This window comes from Platalea leucorodia, assembly GCF_965183815.1.
Source record: "Platalea leucorodia genome assembly, chromosome: Z".
NCBI lineage: Eukaryota > Metazoa > Chordata > Aves > Pelecaniformes > Threskiornithidae > Platalea > Platalea leucorodia.
In genome coordinates, this window is record NC_138858.1 from 10,801,067 (window position 1) to 10,816,643 (window position 15,577).

A 15,577-nucleotide genomic window follows, 5' to 3' on the forward strand; every position below is an offset into this window, starting at 1 on the left:
GGCATGATTTTCAGAGGCTGGTGCTGTAGGCAAAGTCTTCTGCAATCAGTCAGATCATCATTTTGAGTCAAGGTTAGTCTGAGCTTTAACTCAGAAAAGCAAAAAGAAAACAGCATACCACCATTGCCTCCTGCAAAGGAAGAAAGAGAGGGGGCTTGGCAGAGAAAGCTCCAGCCCTCGGTTCCCTTATCTCTGAAATAGTTGTAACAGTTGTGGTCACAGGCTGAGCAGGGTTTCCCAAGAGCAGGGCCATCAGTTCCTCCCCTACTCCCTATCCCTGCCCCTTACCTACCTTGGAGTCACGAGCAGAGGTTCGCTGGAGAAGGTACAGCCTGTGTCCCCATGCTTCACAGTGACAGGTTTTGCTTTCTGCAGGCTGCAGTGAAACCACTGACTATAGCTCGTCCCTGCTCCTCCCTGCAAGTGAGTAAGCTCCCAGTTAGTAAAAGGCGTGGGCAGACTGGGCCAAAAGGTGCTACAGCAGTGCCACGCGTTCTGTGATGTGGTTGCAGGAATGAGAGGAAACTTAAACATTGCAACCGAGTGGTTTCCCCTGCTTCAGAAAGAATTGCTTGCCTACCAGCATGCGACCTCTTAAACACCGCCACGCTCCCTATGCACTTACTGCTCACTTTGTCCGCTTTCACCCTTGCTTGGCAAATGCTCTTTGACTCACGCCTGTGATAAACCTGTTGCAAGATATTATTTATAGCCTGAAAGAGTGGTTCAACATGGACTTTCTCTTAAAAATAAACACCCCGTTTAAAAGAAAAAGCACTACGCAAAATCTGCATGGATTCAGCTAAAGGGAGCTGGGACCAGCGAACCTTTAAAGGTAACTGTAGGCAGGGGTCTCTGCCTGCTGGAGATGAGTCTGGCAAGGTTCAGCAGGGTATTTTTGTGACCCAGCTCCTGTTGATAGTGCTGTCAGTGTCAGATGTGAGTGTTGCTGCTGAGTAAATAGTGCCGGCAACAAGAAGGTCTCAGAGGCCAACCCAGATGACTCGGTACCATGCTAGTGTTTTAGCAATGCCCGTAAGAGCACAGCGAGAAGCAAGGTGGCACAGGGTGGATGTAAATCCCATGCAAACTGCCCTTGCAGGTCTGGGGCTGCATCCTGGAACCGGAGATGCTGAAAGAGGCTTGAAGGTTGTAAAGGAAAGCATGAACTCCCAGCGTGAGACTGAAACACCAAGCCAAACACGGAGTCTGGCTGCCTCACTTGGGGTAATTCAGAGCAGCAGTGAAACCAGGGCCCTCTGTTTGGGAGCGACATTAGTAAATCCGTTGCTGGCTGCACTGCACACATCCAGGGTTGACTCTTCAGTGGAGGTGATGGACTGATTGCTTGATAAAAAAATGCAAACTAAGTCTGGGAAGAGCAAGAGGGTTAATCTAAGGTCTGGGAAACACAATTTCAAGGAGCTTTTTAGGGCCTCACAAATAAATTAAGCCATAAATTGATCTCAGCCTAAAAGCACCTGCATGGGAAGGGATTTGCAATGGTGTAAGGCTCTTTAAATTAGCAGAAAGAGATATAATGGGATTTGGCAACTGACCAAATTCAAACAAAGTTTAAAGTACACATATTTAGTGTGGCACTAGCTTGTCTGCATCCCTCAAACTCCTTCAGGTCAAAACTCCTTGTCTTTTACTGAAAGATGTGCTTTAGTTCCAAGAGGAGTCATTGGTGTGATGAGTTTACTGACTGAAGGTGTGTGAATCGTAGGGGCTCCTTGTGGGCTTAAAATCTATTAAATCTACTTCTGCTTTTGATCTTCTTGAAATGATCTGGGGTTGATGGGCAGTATTATGGAGAGACATTCACAGCTTTTATAAAGAGGTAATCACAACTTGGAACAGGCCAGGTAGCTGCATATGAAGACATTTACAGACTCCTGAACTCTTCAGTTCTCTTGATTCTGGCTTATTTATTTGCTTGTGTGTTAAACAATCAAACAGTAAGCACTCAGAGATGAGGTGTTACAATAACAGCCAGCATGGGTCGACATTAAATCAATATTTTCCCTTTTCTGCCATTGAAATAAGCTTGGGAGAAAAGATATACTTGCCCCATGTGCCTGGGATCATATCAGCTCCCCTCTTACATCAGGTTGGAGCTTTCCCACTTGTTAGTAAGCACAGGGAAATAGTCCTCACTTTCTGACCCCCATGGTGCCAGCTCTCACAGACTCTTAGTCCAGCTTCCTCGTTTGTCCTCTAGCTGTCTGCCTTAGGCTCCCGCTCTCCATGGGTTTTCTCCAGTGCTTCCTGGTCGTCATTTTTCACTGGGAGACCTTCTTCATCTCTTTACCCCTCTAATACCAACATTCAAACCGGTCTGTACAGCTTCCTCAACCTTTGGATACCCTGGGAGGAAGGTGCTTGGAAGCTTGTCCTCTCTTACAGTCTGCCAGCATTCCCCAGGAACTGGGAATTGCCCCGTTGAGGGCTGGCTTGCTCTGCACCAGTCCTGACACTATGTGCGATATATGGTTAAGAGAACATTTGCTTAGAAATGCCATCTGCAATAGAAATACAACAACAGAGTAGGGTAGAGCTGCAAAACTCATCCTTCGGTTTACACTTGGTGGTGAACAGCATCCCGTGATCACAGAGCCACAGGCACATTCAGGTTGGAAGGGATGTTGGCAGGTTTTAGTCCAACCTCCAGCTCAAAGCAGGGTCAGCCCTGGGATCAGACAAGATTACTTAGGGCTTAGGCTCATCTTCAAAACCTCCAAGGCTGGAGGTCCCACAAGCTCTCTAGAGTCTGTCTAGACTCAATGTCCAGAAAAATTTCCTTATGTCACATTGGAGGTTTCCCTGTTTCAGTTTATGGCCATTGTGCCTCATTCTCCTGCTGCATGCCCCTGTGAAGAGCCCGGCTCTGTCTTCTTCATATCCTCCTCTTTGTTGCTAGCAGGTTCCTGTTAGGTGACGTAAACCCATCTCTTCTCCAGGATGAACAATCTCAGTTCCCTTAGAGTCTCCCAAGTGCAAGCTCTCCAGCTCTTGGTAGTAGGCTCTGCTGGACGCAGTCTGGTTTGTTAACATCAGTTCAGCCCTTGAACTACCTTCTGCCTCTCTTTCCATAGGTGAAACTGGAACCCTCCTATCCATTAGCTGAAAATGAAGACTTTTTACGGTCTGTTTTTTATCACCAGGGGCAGAGAACAGAAGCACTGAGCCAGCACAGCTCTCATCTCCTTATCTTTTTTCCTCAATGCTTAGAAAGTTCCTTTCCTTTTTTCCAGTGACTGAGGACATGGCACCGCATAGCACTGAGGACATGAGGTGAGAGGGGTTCACCCTCTTCATTTCCTTCCATCTCCCAAAGCTTCTTTCATTAACACTCACCTAGTGTTTCTTAATTAGCACATTCTGGCTTGGAGCTGCCTGCCTGTGTTTCAGCCTTCTGGAGAAAATCTGCTGAAGCTTTATCTGTTGTATGACAGGAAATATCGAACCCTTAGGCTTCCTACTAGACTGACAGCTACTCTTATGCCATAGCATTACACAGGGGTTGAGTGTGGTTCTCACCCTCAGCCTGTGTAGCCATCCTTGGCTTTACCTGACTCTCCTGAGGGAACCTTCTCCTGTGGTTGTGTACTTGCCTTTCTTCAGACTTTTGATGCCGATCCACATGACAAGTGCGTGGCTGAGCTAAGCCAGGAGATTACAAAAGTTACACCAGAAGTGGGAAGAGTAAAACAGGCTGAAAAATCACACCAAAAGAGCAGTTATCAGTGGGATAACTGGGATGATATCTGAGAGCAGTCTGCAGATTTATTTTGGGAGGTTGGTTGGTGTCCTCACTGGCATTTCAAATTTCCCATTCATTCCTTGGATAATCTAGCAGGGAGTCCACTTATAAAGTCTTGAGAGGGCCTGGTGGCATGGAGGGTCACAGGGACCTTGAAGGACTACGCATTAGGTCTCCACATGACCTTGAAACATTGGAGAGATGGACTGAAATCAAGGAGGTGAATTCAGTGAAGACCTTCACAAAGTACCAAAAACATCTGCCAGGGCTGGTCTCAGCTGTGCTTGATCTGGCTTCAATGCAGAGCCAGGACCGAGTTCCTGCAGTCCAAGGACTCAGAATTACGTTAACGAGCCCAACCCCGTCGGTAATCCCATGCCTGCAATGTGGTGTGATTTCAGTGGGGAGCGAGGTGAGAGTTTGGCTCATATTGTGTTTGCCACAGATGGTCGTATAGGAAACATTGTGTTTGTCTATGGTTAAATCAGGGGCTGCTGGAGTAAATCAGCTGGTACAGGTTCTCTGCTGCTCTCACTGGATTTCTGGCTCATTTACAGATGGTTGCTGGGGAAGTTAAATTGTATACAAACAATAACCATTCACAATAATCCAGGCTTCTTAAGGATTTTACAGGCTAGGGAGAGGCTGACCCTATTTCCCCAGTTAGCTTCTTCTCACCTTTGGAGCAATTGCAGCTCCCACTTAGGGATTTTATGCATCTTTATGGCAAATAGGGTGTTAATGAAAGTATAATTGCTGGAATTAAATTTGGATTTAATTTCTGAGCACAAGTGGTCCCTTTCTGTCTTTCTTTTGTTTCCTGCTTGGTTGCCAGCTGTGAAAACATCTCTTTTCAGGATTGTTCTTGATGCCAAGGCACTTGCGCAGTGCCAGGCATGCAGCAGCGCGATGGGCTCATCCCCTGCTGCGCTGCGTTTCGGCCAGCTCTCAAATGATGCTGAGCACTCTCCCACAGCGAGGGGGAAGAGCAAGATCAGCAAAGTGCCTGGAGAAACCACCATGTTGTAGCATTTGTGGTGTCTGCATCTCACAGCACTTCACACACAGGATCCACGTGGTTAACTGTTTCTTGGGAGAAGCAGTGGGATATAGGAGGTGAGGCAACATTATTTCTACAAAGCAATTGCTTCCACCATTCCTCTAGGTCAGTTTAGGCATCTTCTCCATGCTGGTGGGGAAGAAAAATTTTGGTTATCATCTTGAGGACTTTCAAAACATCACCAGGTTCTTGTTCAGTCTTTATTACTTCCTCCCAGACCTGCAGCCTGACAACACGTCTGGGTTTCAGGGAGCTCCTCACACCAGGACGATACCAGGAGAATCCGTGCATGGGATCAGATCAGAATGGAAACAGGAGAGCCTGGGAAGAAGCAACCCCTCCTGAGAAGATGATCCAACCATGCTGGGGGAATCTGCAGCCAGAACTGGTATTCAGATGTGGGAAGATCTCTGCTGTCTCCACCAAGGAGATACCTCCTCCAAGGGCCCTCCAGGAAAAATGCTGGCTGTTTGCCTGGCAGCATTGCCCCAGCCATGTCCCTCTGTCCCAGCCCCAGCAACAGAAAGAGCAGGGTAAGGATCAGGCCACGTTTGCTGGTGTGTTGCGTCTTTCAACCTCAGTAAGGTCACAGGCTTTGCACCACTGTTGTTCTCTCAATGTAGCAGATCTGTACACTTCGTGTTAGACATGTGCATCAGCTTCAGTTAACCTCTCCTAACAGGTCTCCTCTAGTTCTTCGATCTGCAATTAATTGTCAAATAGTTGCTTCTGCCAGCTTGGCCACTGTCTCGCTGAAGCTGTCAGCTGCTGGTTAACCTCATTCCATCTTTGGTACTGCTGGAACTTGCTGAGCGGTGGAGAGATTACCTTGGAAAGTGCTTACCTTTAGGACCTTAATGACTTCTACATTGTTGTCTTCCCAGCCTGCCTTTGTTTTGCAATACTCTGTTGCAAAGAAGCTCCATTAGTTTCAGCAGCCAGCTGAGCAGATGGGTTTAACTGGTCTATGACACTGAAGTAATTACATTTTGGTACAACAGAGACACAGCAGCAAACACGTAAAATTAATTCAGGTGCAGCATCCTGGTCAGTGACTCAAAGCAAAGAGCAGCTTAGTGAGGCCACCCCTGGCCACACTGTGACTGTGCTGTTGGCAGCATGGACAATCACTAGGAATATATACCTCTGGTTTCCATAGATGATGTTGGATTGGCTTTTCCCATGGCCAGTTCCTTCTTCCTTGCTAATATGTATTAGCATCAGAGAGACTGATTACTGCTCACATCTCTCTTCTGCTTCTTTTATAATTAATACAGCAATATATGCATGAAGCAATTAGATTTGAATAATGCTTTTCTAAACAGGATGTCAAGGAGCTTAGTGCAAAGTCTTGGGCTGAAGCCAGATCAGCATCTTAAGACTGGATTGTCATTAAAACAACTGCCTGGACAGCTTACCCGAACACAGGCTCTAGATCTGCTTTTTAGTCAGAGTACACATCTTTGTCTGCAGACAGGACTCAGAAGACCCCATGCTCCTGGGTAGCAGGGCCAGAGAGAGACATGGGTAGGGACAGGTCACCGGTGCACGTGGAATCTGGGTCTGCTGGTGGGACAGGAGCATCTCCAACTGCAGCCCCATCGCCATCCCCATCAGTGTGTGCCAGAGAGCCCAGCATCACTGTGGGCTGTGTGGGCTCAGAGAGGAGATGTCCCAACAGGCAGTGACGAGCGTCCTCCACCAAGCAGCACTGTGCCAAGCCCACCTTCAGGAGAGGATTGACACCAGCAAAGCTGCTAACCAGGAGCTCCCAGGGCAAAGGGGCACTGTGGTGGGTTACAGCTGAGCTTTGTCTGTCTGTGCAGCAGGAAGGGATTTCTCAGCTGCTCTAACAGGGTCAGATCCTGGGGAAGAGCAACAGCTCTAGCTGCAGGATTTCCCATGCTTGTCCTGCGTCCAGCTTCTCGCTGACCCCTTTTAAGCCCTGATTTGCATGCTGCAGCATAACTCAGTCGTAGCTGATGCGATTTAGCATGACATCCCACATAGTCCAGACTAATAGTGTATCTGGTTTCCAAGCCTGGGAGTGTTTGTGCAGTATTTATCATTTGCCTGGCCATTTCCTGTGCAGCAGGTGAAGAGAAGCTGTGCAAGTCATTTAATTTGTGGCTAAATGGGAGACACGGTCTGAAGTAAACAGGATGCACTTCAGTGACGACGGAGGCAAATTAGGAGGAGAGGGAAAGGAGATGGGAATAATCATCTGAGGAGGTGAACAGAAAAAAAATCTCACTTGTCAGCAGTGCCCTGCTATAGCAGAGGTGTTGTACTGGAGAGCACAGGCAAGAGAGGGGTGAGCAGGACACATGAGCTGATCCTGCTGCACCGCTTTGCAGTGCAAAGGCCTCAGCTCCAGTTTGAGTTACCGGGCTTGAAGGATGTGAGCATCAGGAGAGCAGCAAGGACGATGTGGCCAGCTGAGAGGCTGGAAGCAGGGAGATGCAGAGAGATGCACACCCCTAAGGAGGTCCTGGGCTGGCAGGGTAAGGAAGGCGGTGCTCTGAGGTTATAAGATGGCACAAAAGGCTTGGGGAAGGGGTTTCAATGGATGTGAGAGGGACATGTTGGGAGCCATCACCAGGAGATGGGTTTGCAGCACCATCCCTGGAGGTTTTCAAAAGAAATGGCCGTGCAGGTGATGGGAACAGAGTGTGACAATCCACTGCTCGGGGCACATGGCGCTGGGCACCCCAAGGACTGGGTCAAGTGCTGGACAAGCATCTGTCAAAAGCAATTTAAAAGTAGCTGCTCCCACCGTGGACCAGGGCGCACTCGTGGACTAACCCCTCCTAGCCCTGCTGCAGGTGACGCTGTGATTTAAATGAAACCTACACAAGAGAATGTGTTGTTGAGATGATGCAATTGTTCACGGGGCTGAAATATCTAGTGCTATTTCTGGAGCGTCCCTGAGTTCAAGTGAAGTCATGGAAAGCAGAAGAGAGGGAGAGAGCACTGCGGCCTGACATTAAATTGCAGACTGAGCTCTTTCAGTAAGCAGAACAGTATCAGTTGTAATACATCTTTCATGCCATTGGCATTTAATGTTATTAAATATGGGGCATCTGTGAGTGAAGACATTTATTTTCACTTCTATTTATAGCAAAACTCAGTTTCCAGTGTACTTGTATTTATCCAGAGTGAAGTATATTCATATGCTCTCATGTTAGTAGCAAACAAGAATACATTTCCTATGCAAATATTTTTATGAGCTGTATTAAAAAATTGGCATGACAGAAGTTTTAAAGAAGATGCCATGTTAAGAGAGAAACAGCAGCTGGACTTTCTTAAGGCAGTTAAAAGGTGATCGCAGGGGATTTATGTATATTAACAGTGGTGGCCAGAGAAAGAGGTATTGGAAAAACTTCTTAAGTTATTAAAATATACTGTTCTTACAGCTGCAAATGGTCTCTTATGAGATGCTATGCTCTATGAGATAGCAGTGCCAAAGTATTGCAGGAGCTGCATATTTGCACCCGTGTTTGGTTGCTTTTATTAAACTCTAATCCGTAACAGCTTACTGAGCTGGCATGCAAAAACGCTAAAGTAAAGCTGAAGGAAGAAAAAAATAAGAGATGCTGAGTGATAAAGAAATGTTGCTGGGTGGCTGACCGTGCTACCTGACAGCTGGCATCAAGGGCTGCAGCTTAAGACTGCCAGGATCCCTGCACAGCACAGGGCATCATCTTCTTGATTTTGCCCCTTTGGATGGGTTTGATGTATGTGCCTGTGGGTGCCGTGTCTGCCCAAGCCTCTCACTGCAGCTCTGCCAGCCCGAGTGAAGAGGTGCTGCAGATGTGGCTCCTTGTGGTAGGCACAAGAGCTAGGGAAGCCTGGGCATCTTTAGGATTGTTTAGGTTGCATTGAGGTTTGGTGCCTGGGTTTCACTGGGATTGCGGCAATATTTGAAGTTGAGCTAGAAGCCAAGGTATTGCCTGTCTAGTGATTTGTATGGACCATCTTGTATGGACCATCTAAAACCCTCTTCTCGCTTCCTTCATCCCGACCACTTGGGTCTGAGAGATCCCACAGCTAAAACATCGGACACTAATGCCCCCGCCAGCCTTTCCATCCACTGCCATTACCACACCCGGCTTGTGGGCAGGCTTTGGGTAACGGGGCTTCCCACTGAGCGGTGCTAAGAGCTAATTAAAGTCATCCATCCCATCCAGAAGAGCCCGACAGCACTGCAGAAAGTCTGAACCCAGTAGGGCTGGATCCAGGGTTTGAGGGTCGTAAGGGATGCACTGCATATCTCCCAGAGAGGTGAAGGAAAGGGCATCCCATCCCTGTGTCCTTATCCCAATGGTGGTTTGCACCACCAGGACCCCCTGGGCTGGAGGCAAAGGCTTTTGGGCTTTTTACTTGACTCCAGCCCTTTTAGGCAGCCTCTGTGGGTCAGAGGAGGGTGATTATCTTGCACACTGAACACACAATGATTTTTCTCAGTGCTTAGCACTAAATCTGTAAACTGATATGACTGAAAATCTTTTCCATGCACATTGTGAGGAGTTTATCATCTCACCAGGCTGCTCTGTTTGAGGTGGCTGCTGTTGGCTTGTCTCAGTGACCGAGGGTAATGATGCCCGAAGGCAAAGCTGTTCTCCATCTCACACACACACACACACTGCTCACAGTTAGAGTGTAGCCAAATTGTCCGCAGGGCTGGCAAAACCCAGTGTGACCTCCTGAAGGAGCAGAGAGCCTGTTGCTGATGCTTCCTAATCACAGCATCTGTGCAGGGCAGAGTTAAGGATATTTGCTTGTTTGGCCCATTTCAGACCATACGGTCTTTGGATAACTTTAAAATTTATCCTTCGCTTTAAAGATTTTTTTTTTGGTGATATCTGAACTGAGGATCATGACCACATTCCTGTTTTGAACCTGTAAGTGTCACATATGGAAAAGGCAGAAGACCCAGTGTTTTAAACGGTTTTGGTGGGTTTTTGCAGCTCGTTCTGGGATAAATTCAGAAGGAGTTAACGAGTCATTGTAATGCCCAGTTTGGAGGAGCTGTGGGGACCACCACAGGCCCTGTCTGCACTCAGCTTGGCACTGAAGTTTTCATGCATGGCTGCTGAATGTGTTCTTCTTATGGCTATATTTAGGTGCCTAAATTAGTGGTGTGTAAAAAACGTTTCTTGTGGCTGGAGTCAGCAAGAACAGGGAACGTTCAGCGTGGCTGGAAGCCGGATCACTTTGTCGGCAGCCCAAGCAGATGAGCCTGGTGCTAAGCCTTTCTTAGCCCTTAGCTGAGCCTGGTCTTGCCTGTCCTGCACCCCGCGGTGCCCACCAGCACCCTCCTCATGCTCCCCTGCGCCCAGGGCCGGCGAGGCCAGGCTCCACACTGCGGTCACTGTGCGATGGGCCATGCAGTTCAGCAGCTTCCCATGCTCAGCCAGGGTATACAGCTGGATCAGGGCAGCTAGCAAGTGCTTTCAGAGGGCACTGTCAATGCTTCATTAAATCCTGTCAGCACAACTTTGCCACAATGTGCTTTGGAGGCTCACTGCTTAGTATTTCCTGAGCAACTTGCTGGGGGTCAGTAAAGATCGCACCACAGCACCGCTCAGCATGAAAGCAAAAGCCAAACTCTTCCACGGCTTTGCTGGAGGCTGCTGAAACCCATGGGGAAGGGTTTGGCTCCTCCTGTGTGTACATTTTTTGCTCGGCCAGAGAACACTGCGAGGCGGGTGAGCAAGGGTGTGGGGTCCCAGCCGGCCTCTGGCAGAGCAGATGCGGAGCTGTGGTGATGGCTGTCCTCCCTTATAGCCATGGATGAGGGTCTGACCTTGCTACTGGCTCTCTGCTGCTGCAGAGCCCATCCTTTCCATCAAACAATCTCTCCTCTCTCCCATGGGTGTTTGTAAGCCAGCCAGCCCTGTGGCATGCTGCAGGCAGGTACTTGCCATTTAGATACAGGTGACCCCTGCCCACATCCCCTGAGTGTCACCGAATTCCCTCTGGTTTATTCCCAGTGATACTCCCAGCCTCTTCCAGGTCTGATCCAATTTTGTTTGCACCTCCTGCCTGCCAGATATCGCTGACCTTTGCACCCACGCCTTTACTAGCAGATGGGTGCTGCTGAGGCAAAGGCTGGTCCCAGCGCTGTGTCTTTGCTGGTTCCAGTGGCTTCACTGGGGATTTCCAGCAAGCAAGGGCAGGTGACCTGGGGCTACAAGACCTGTCTGCCCTGCTGTGCCTTGGCGTGGTCTAGTGCAGATGCTAGCAGAGCTCTCTGAGTCAAATATGTGAGCTGGAGCAAGGAGAGGTGCTTGCCCTGAACAGCACAGGTTTTAGCTGAAGCTGGAGGGACGAGCATCTTTGGGGCTGGTGATCCTGTGTGGTTGCTGACACCTGAACGACCCAGCCATCTCCTGGGCTTTTCTGCCAATTTCATTCCCTGCAAGCAGAACATTTCCTGCGTCATTTATTTCCAAATAGTAGCAAAATAAGCCTAAATCCTTATCTCCAGTCTGTCAGCTAATCCACAGGCCAGGAGCTACGCTGTCCAATCAGGCTGTGAGTGTGGCTGGAGGCTCTCCGTGATTGATGAGCACGCTGCTGCTCTTTGTAAATGGGCTTCTTGAGAGCCCAAAAGTGGTCCTGGCACAGACATCATTCCCCAGCTCAGCGTAACTCCAGCTTCACCCGCTAAATAAGAGCATCAGGTTGCAATAGGACCATGACGGGGGTAGGTTTTGGAAGGCTGCAGGGCTGCAGGTCATATCACACCCCCCTTGATGCATGTTTGGTTGGTGGCCCAGTGAGCCAGTGAGGAAAATTTTGCTGTGTTCATGAAGGAATTTGGGTTTCCTTGGTCTTCCCAACAGAAATGCTCCAGGGAAGCCTCTTCTTTGCTTTCATTCATTGAATTCGCTGGATCTGTCACTGGTGTGTTTAGCTAATGGAGAAGCCCTTACCCTGGAGGTGGCACCTTGACCTACCCCTGAGCAGGGCAGAAGGAACAAGAAAAAGTCTTCAGAAGCAACATAGCTCTGAAGTCCTGGCAGGCTGTATGCCCCTTGCCACTGAGGACAATAAGGATGGAAGTTTTCGGCAGCCCCGTTGGTGGCTTCTTGGAATTTCTCACCCCCTTCAAAACCAATCTGTAAAAGCTTAAACCCCTTTTGTATGGGAAACTGGTGTCCTAGGTCACTGGGCTGCTTTGTAAAGTGGCCAGATCCTGTCCCAGCACAGCTGTGCCCAGAAATCCCATCCTGTCAGGAATAGCAGGGACTGGGACTATCGGTGTCGTGACGGCAGCAGGGCAGAGCCAGGCCTGTGCTCCTTGGCCAGGACTCAGCAGGGGGAAGGGTCCCCTCTGCTCCCGGGGAAGTTACGGGGATTTTTCTGTCTATGTTCCTGCCAGCATGGTTGACTTCCTTGCTACTTTAAAACATAAACATGTTTTGCTTTGTTTAATCGAAACCTTACAGCAGATGTTTTATGATTATTCCACCAATGGGAAAAAAAAAAAGGATGCTGAAAAGTACCAGCATCATGGCTTTTATGGGAGAATTTTATTAACTCTGCAGTTTACTGTTTGGTGAGGGAATGAAGGCATCAGCCAAGACACAGGGAATCCAGTTTAAATGACTCCCATATCCTAGGTGTAGAGTTCAGTATGTGCCAGTGTGGGAAGGGCTGGGGCTGGGGCTCCCAGGGTGGTGGATCTGGGAGTCTTCACATAGCCAGTCCTCATCCTTATCCTTGCCCTGCCCTTGTCCCTGGGGCTCCACTTCAGTCATAGTCCACCTCCTGCTTTGCTTCCAGCGTCAGTACTCACCTCTGGGGGTGAGAGGACCATCAAGGGTCCTGCAGCAGTTGTGCCTGCACTGCTGATAGGACCAGGAGCCCCGTGCCTCAGTTTCCCTGCCTGGAGAGCCAGAGTGGAGCCCAGACATAAGGCAAAGGGAGCGTGAAGGCAATGGGGGATTTGGCCATGAACACAGCAGCATGGGAACATGTAGCAGGCCTCCTCCCCATCTCACCTCCCAGGTGTCATGCCCCGTCAGTGAGGCAGAGTCCGTCCCCATCCAGAGCCTTTTCTGTCCCTGCCATAAGCTTTCCTGACACATCCCTCATCACCATTTCAGCAAGCATTTTACTCTCCTGCTGGGAACTATTAATGATAAAATCAATGCAAACGCTGCTGTGAGGAGTTTTGATACCCGTTCGATGAGCTCCTCAGGGACAGACCTCCCATGTAAGCTCATCTCTGCATCTGTCAGCTCCATAGGGGGGATGCTCTGCCCCGGCTCCCTCTCAGCTCCCAATGAGCCCCATGGGTGTGGTGTAAGCTGGGATGCAGATGGAGGACAGGCTCAGCTACACACCGGGTGGCAGAGCCCCATGAGTGCCCTTTCCACACTTGGCCGCGGCATTTGTCGGGAGGCAAAGCTCGTCGGCAGCCGTGCGTGGAGGCGATGCTTCCCCGCATCGTGCGCGCACGCTCCAGAAAATTGCAACGGCTGTGCTCCGAGAAGGGCTGCTCCTCGGAGGCCTGATGCAGGCGAAGCCACTGGATTTGTAGGAAGCTGCCGCGTGCATCCAAGCGGATGCCACAGTGCTGGGGTGGTGCCGTCAGCCAGCCTGCAGCGGCCCGGCTGGCTCACATGCAGAGCCGCCCCGGGAAAAGCAGATGGAGGAATGAAGGGAAACTTTCCGTTCCAGTGCTCCCAAAAGGACATTATAATTTTCCTTCCCTGTGTCATCCTGCTTGCCTGGTTATGTGGCGTTAAATTAGGGCTCTGGTTTGGTTACGGCTCATTACAGGCTTGCGTGTGGCTTTGTTGCAGCTTGCTCAGAAGCACCAAAGGAGCTGAGCCAGTGTGAAAGTCGAGGTTTTAGGGACAACTCAGTGACTAGGAGCTGAGCCTTCCCTGTGGCTAGTGACTTCAGCAAGGCTCAGACAGAGTCCCCATGGACCTGGCATTACTGCCTGGAGGGCATCAGTCAGGGACCCTCCCTTCCCCTACCAGTGGAGAGAACAAAAGGCTTGGGATGGAGGTAGGTCGATGGGAGATGGCTTCAGCATCTCCTTTTCCCGGCTGAGCAAAGCAGTTGCCTCTTTAGCCTGTCCGAAGGACCTGTGTATGGTGCTGCATGCAACACAGGGTGCCAAAGGGAATGTTTTGAATGCCGTCAGACAGCAAAGCAGCTTTTCTGCAGAAATAGCTATGTCCCGAAATACCCTGAGCAGCTGTGTTTATCCCAACACTCTCACTCAGAGAGATGCTCGGCTGTGACGTGGGCCGTTAGCACAAACATCGCTCCCAGTGCCCGGACCAGAGCCACGAAGGGCGTTGCTCGCTTAGCGGTGTTAATACAAACCAGCACTGTCCTGGCATGCCAGTCCATGAGACTTGTCCATGGACTTGGTGAATGAAAACAACCCTGGCTCATCCCAGCACTCGGGTGAAGAGTGGGGCTGTCCATTTTGGGGTTTCCAAATGTCCCCGTTCCCCTCCCCAGGGCTGCTTTCACCACAGCCGTGCCCTCTGGCAGCCAAGGAAACCTCTGCTCTGTCAGGGTTGTGCTGGGCTGGGATGAGCGAGCAGCCCGGGGATCTCCTCAGGACTTCTTTCCCAGCAGTTGTCACCTTCAGCGATGCCCACGTTGGCTAGAGAAATGTAGTGAGATCCCTGCAGCCCTGTGACTTTCTCGGTTGTGCCCCTGCGTTTCTTTCCAGTGCTGAAGGAAAGGCGTGTTTGTAATTGCTGCACCCAGGGCTGTTAGAGGAGCTGCCTCCAAGCCTGGTTGGTGATTTACCCCTTGCTGTGCCGCTGTGTTGGGGACCCGCTGCCACCTCTCCCAAGCCTACCTGTCAGACTGGGTACCAGCCCTCCCACTCGCCCATGCTTGGCATCTGCTTTCTGGGGTGCCCAGAGCCACGCTGGGCACAGAGGAGCTTCCCAGCCCCGGAGCAGGGACACCCCGAAATCCAGAGGCACGGCGAGAGCCGGCAGGCTGGCAAAGGGGAAGGCTGCGAGCAGAAGGCAGCGCTGAGCAACGGGATGCAGCGACCGGGTGGATGGTGGTTTGGAGGAACCCCGCGGGGTAGATGCTCAGCTGCAGGAGGGCTTGGTGGGCTGAATGCAGGTTGGAAAATTCCTCTGCTGAGGCTGTGTGTACCATGATATCTAGCTGGAGAGCCCAGCTATTTCTTTCCCAAAGTCCCCTGAGCTCCAATGAGAGCAACACACTGATGCTGCAGCCCACAGCGGGGGGGATGTGCTCTGCCCAAAGCATTTGGGTGGCACTGGCACCCTTAGCAGGGACATTGTCTCCCACCATGCCCAGAAGCTTCTGCTGCTCCCAAGCAAGTGAGGACTGAAATGAACAGGCTAATTTCCCTTGTGCTACGTGATTTCTCCCAAGATGCTGCCAGTTTGCTCTAGCAGCTGGGGAGCGAGCCCCTGGGAGGGTTGGGATGGGTGCTGGGGGGGCTTTGGGAAGGGCTCATCCTCGCTGCCCATGCTGGGGCATGTGTCGGGGTTGGCACAGCAGTGTGCAATGAGGCACAGGGACAGGCCGTGCCATGGGAGGTCTGGGGTGTGCCCAGAGGCACGGGAGCCTCAGTGACAAGCTAATGGCCCACTTGGGACTCACTTATCCCCCGGGGTTAGGGACTCTCAGCACCCACCTGCCCTCCTGGGGAAACACATTTGGGTGCAGAAGGGCCAATCCCTGCTCCCGTGGCTGCCTCTCCCCGGAGCACTGGCATGGAA

At 50.5% G+C, this 15,577-nt stretch overlaps 1 protein-coding gene across 1 annotated transcript in view; it reads left to right on the top strand.

Annotated features, from left to right (window-relative positions):
- DNAI1 (dynein axonemal intermediate chain 1) overlaps window positions 1–15,577 on the top strand; it is a gene marked incomplete at both ends in the record, with an annotated part of 149,341 nt that overhangs the window by 133,228 nt on the left and 536 nt on the right. The gene's annotated exons all lie outside the window — the stretch shown is intronic.